Source organism: Akebia trifoliata, chromosome 15 (genome assembly GCF_017979445.1).
Source record: "Akebia trifoliata isolate Shusen 1 chromosome 15, ASM1797944v1, whole genome shotgun sequence".
NCBI classification, from domain to species: Eukaryota; Viridiplantae; Streptophyta; class Magnoliopsida; order Ranunculales; family Lardizabalaceae; genus Akebia; species Akebia trifoliata.
In genome coordinates this window covers 20,902,912-20,907,779 of record NC_141389.1, presented here as the reverse complement: position 1 = coordinate 20,907,779, position 4,868 = coordinate 20,902,912, and the positions used below count along the sequence as shown (strand labels likewise).

At 36.3% G+C, this 4,868-nt stretch overlaps 1 non-coding gene across 1 annotated transcript; it reads left to right on the top strand.

The window, feature by feature from the left end:
* Nucleotides 1-4,104: 4,104 nt before the first annotated feature.
* Nucleotides 4,105-4,211, top strand: LOC147384571 (small nucleolar RNA R71). Its single transcript, XR_015173158.1, has one exon. It is a non-coding gene; the product is annotated as a small nucleolar RNA R71 (small nucleolar RNA).
* The last annotated feature ends 657 nt before the right edge of the window (nt 4,212-4,868 follow it).

Genomic DNA, 4,868 nt, shown 5'->3' with positions numbered 1-4,868 from the left:
GCCTTCCACATTTTATAAATTTCATCTTCAACCCTTATTTGCATAGCTCAAAATTATCCAGTAGCAATCAATATGCCTAAGAGGTGATGGGTCAAATTTTGAAAAAATTAGACAAAAAGGCTTGGTTAAAATTGTGGGTGCCAAAGAACATGGGAAACAAGGCTCAATGAGGAAGACTAGTGATAAAATCAACATAGGTAAGTTTAAAAGGCTTAATAGATCAAAGAATGGCCTAAATCATGTCCCTAATCAAGTGCAACCTAGGATTTCGCCTCGAGTAACAATCAAATAAGTTCTAAAGTTCATTGAGATTATGTATAACTCTCAAAAGTAAGAACATTCTCCAAGTGTATTAAATAATCAAGTGCATCAAGATTATAAGCTCAACGTAAAAGAGTTCAAAAAAAGGTTGAATTTCATCAGAGTTAAGCACACAGACAAGTTCAACCTTTATCATTTTCCAAGAACCATGTCTATACTCAATCAAAATCATAATCATTGGCTGTAGAATATTAGGCAAAAATCATCACAAAAGACAAATTTTTTTTTAAATACTAACTTAAACACACCAAAACCTAAACTTAAACACATGAAAGCAAACACAAAAATCAAAGAAAAGTTTTCAGAAAAATACTACTCCCACCCCCAAACTTAGTTATTGCATTGTCCTCAATGTAATCAATTAGAACCAAAGGTAGGTGAAAGAACTTCCCTGAAATATTTATTGGCAGTCAGGAGTCATCAGCATCATCTGCACCATTTTTATTGCTATTGTCATTCAGTCCTGACAGTAGTGATGAAATGGTGAAGTTCGTGTTCTGTTACTTTTCACAACCGGTGGTTAAAAATCACAACTCCAAAAACAACAAATCGTAACCCAATCACAAACAGCCGAAATGACAAGTATCACAGCTGCACTTAATTATATCCAGCAAACACCATGTATATCAAACAACCCCCAAAATTTTCAACAACTTAACCTTCCCAACCTCTCTCATTGTCATTGAACTTTTCACAAACACCTGGTATGCACAAAAATTTAATGATCTCCCCAAAATTTAGTAATACCAGCTACTGTCACAAAAGACCGTACATATTACAACACATAGTATTCCACCAATCAAACAATCCACACACCCATTCCAACATCAACCACTCCACCAATCACTCAACATCAATTACCAATTAAATCCATCAAACACTCCCAAACAACCACAAGTGTAATCAAAACTCGAATTTTTCAATCCATATAATCAAATATTTATTCATAATATGCAACATAGGTTAATTGAATTTAAGACTTACACACAAAACCTGATGGTGCTTCACTTGATTTGGTCAAATCGACAAAGAAAGTACTCAGAATATCCGTTGAAATTGGGTGAAATCGTGCTCACGGATTTGATCTCTCTTTCGTCGCCCTTGCATATTGAAAGGGAAACGTAGGAGTACTACTGGATAAGATGGAGAGAGATGAAGACTTTTCTGTCGTTGAGGCACAAAGAGAAAGTAGGTTGTGAAATTTTGTAACATTAGAAATATTAGGGCAAGTGTAACCCTTTTCTATTTGAGTACGATTTTGGGCCGAGGCCTGGTAGAGTATCATGCCATGGCCCACATTTTTATATTTCTGATCAGTTCTGTCATGGACTAATACCTTGGCCTGAGAAGAGTTAAGCCACGACCTCTTCGAACTGTGAGAACAGGACCTGCTGTCAGTGTTAGATGCCACGGTTGTAAATGAATAGATGCCATGACTTCTTCAATTTATACTTCCACAGCCTTGTATCATGTTACCAATGCCCTTGAATTGATTATAGACTCCCTACATGTTTCAATCAAAACATAATTAAATAGAATTAAGAAAAATTGTAAAAACTATGATAAAAACAAACTAAATTTTTTTTTTTTAAAATAAAAAAAAAATAACGAAGAATAATGAAAATCAAAATAAACGAAGAGAGAGTTTAGAGCACTTGGGTTGCCTCCCTAGAAGTGCTTGTTTTAAAGTCTTCAGCCCAACTTTGTCTGAAGTCACTCTGGGTTTGCTAGAGTGATGGTGGATTTTTGATTATCAATTTCACACACATCAAAGATCTCCACCTCTTTCATGATTGGGTAAAGCGGACGTTGGTGCTCAATAAAAGGCTTATGATATTCCTCCATACGGATTTTTTGCATGCTGGTAGAAGGACAAATCCTCTTAATATTTGTTATGGACCATTCCAATGCTTTCTTGTAATCTCGCAACTCCCTCAAATAACTAGGAAGAGACTTGAGCTCTGATGATGACGATTCTTGAATTGAAGGCTTCAAATGAGAACCTAATGGTGGCACTTCTAACAATTCAAATTTTGACTTAGAACGCTAAAATTTTGATGTAGTCTCCTAGGATTTCACCAACTCAAAACACTCAAAATCTTTCTAATTGTATGTATTAATGATTGCTAATTCAAGCTGATTAAATGGGAGTGTTTCTTCATGGTCATGTCGAACGCATGTGTCCACTGCATCAATTCTATAGCAATCGTCAGGCTCTTCAGTGGGGAACTTCGTAGCTTTGAAAACATTAAACGTCACCTCTTGATCTTGAACTCTCATAGTAAGCTCCCCCTTTTGCACATCAATAAGAGTTCTGCCTGTGGTTAAGAATGGTCTGCCAAGAATGATTGGAACATCCTTATCTTCCTCCATATCAAGAACAATGAAATCCATAGGGAATATAAATTTGTCAACCTTAACAAGCACATCTTCAATTTTCCCCCTTGGATACTTTAGTGATCTATCCGCTAACTGGAGTGTCACAGTAGTAGACCAGGCTTCTCCTAATCCCAATTTTTGAAATATAGACAGTGGCATTTGATTAATACTAGCCCCCAAATCACATAAAGCTCTACCAGAGAATTGATTACCTATGGTGTATGGTATAGTGAAGCTCCCTAAATCCTTAAGCTTTGCTGGAAGTTTCCGTTGAATGATAGCACTACACTCTTCAGTCAAATCCACTATTTCGAATTCAGTTAATCGCTTCTTTTTAGTCAAGATATCTTTCAAAAACTTGGCATAACTTGGCATTTGTTCTAAAGCTTCAACGAATGGGATATTAATATGCAACTTCTTGAAGACATTTAGAAACTTTGTAAACTGCTCGTCATGTTTTTGTTTTTTGAAACGTTGAGGAAATGGTGGGGGTGGGTTGTAGGGAGTAATATTTTCTAAGCCCGACTTGTTATGCTCCTAGTTTGTAGCTTCTTTCTCTTGTTCACCCTTCTCTTTAGAAACTGTTTCTTCTGCCACTAAAACATTGGGTTCCTTTGATTTCTTGACAATATCATTAAGCTCTTTTTCACTCCTCAATGTGATAGCATTACAGTGCTCCTTACCATCTCTTTTTGGATTAGTCTCTGTATTGCTAGGCAAGGTTCCTTGAGGACGACTATTAATTGTTGAAGCAAGCTGACCTAATTGAATTTTCATATTGCGAATAAAAGATGCTTGGCTTTGGAGTTGAGTTCTAGTCTCTGTCAAGAATTGATTAGTGTTGGTTCCCATCTGATGTACTAGATCTTCCAAAGAATGCTTCTTTTCTCTAGGAGGATCTTAAGGATAATAACTTGGTTGAAACATGGGCTTTGTAGATGAAAAGGCTTCAGCTTGATTGTTGTTACTCCAAGAGAAGTTCGAATGATTTTTCAGCCCGGATTGTAATAGTTGGAGTATGGATTATTTTGCCTACTACCAACAAAATTTAAAAACTCTAGATTATTAGGGCACATATCTCCTGAATGATTGTCTCCACAAATCTCGCATGTAACAGTAGGAGTTTGAATGGCATGAACTCCAAATGAATCAAATTTCTTAGATAACGATGCCACTTGAGCTGTTAAAGCAGTAAGAACATCTAATTCATGCACTCCTACTGTTCTTCTTGGATTCATCCTCTCTGTATGGTGTTGGAAGTTGTTAGAGGCCATCTCCTCCAATAAATTATACCCATCCTCAAATGTCTTCGCCATAAGAGATCCACTTGTTGCAGCATCAACAATCATTCTAATAGATCCAACCAACCCATTGTAAAAAATTTGGATTATCAACCATTCCGGTAGAGCATGATGAGGACATCTCCGAAATAAATCTTTGTACCTCTCCCAGGCTTCATAAAGAGACTCACTGTCCAACGGCATGAAAGTAGTGATGTCATTCCTCAACTTTGTAGTTTTTGAAGGCGGAATTTAGCAACGAATTTTTTCGCCAAGTCATCCCAAGTGGTGATAGATTCCCTTGGTAATGAGTTTAGCCAATTCTTCGTCATGTCCCTCAATGAGAATGGAAATAGTCGCAACTGGATAGCATCATCATCAACACCGTTATATTTGAAAATATCACATATCTCTAAAAAATTAGTTAAATGTGTATTGGGATATTCGACATGTGAACCCCCAAACTGAGATGCTTGTACCATCTGAATAGTAGCTGGCTTGAGCTCAAAGTTGTTAGCTTGTACCGCTGGACGAAGAATATTAGTGTGAATCCCATGTACTATTGGAACATCATAGTCCCGCATAGACTTCGGACCCTCATTACCATTATTTTGGTCGGCCATTGTATGGTGTTGAGAAGTTTCTCGCTTATTCTTTCTATTTCTTTGACAAGTTTCTAGATCTCAAGATCCAAGGGAACAAGTTCTGAATTTCCCGTACTACGCATACACTAGCCAAACACCTACAAAATAAAGAAAAGTTTTGTCTAAAATCAAATATGATTGAATTAATATTAACAAAAAGATTAATAAAGTTTTGTCTAAAATCAAATATGATTGAATTAATTTTATCCAAACAAAAGTAAAAATAGGATTTAAAACTAAACAA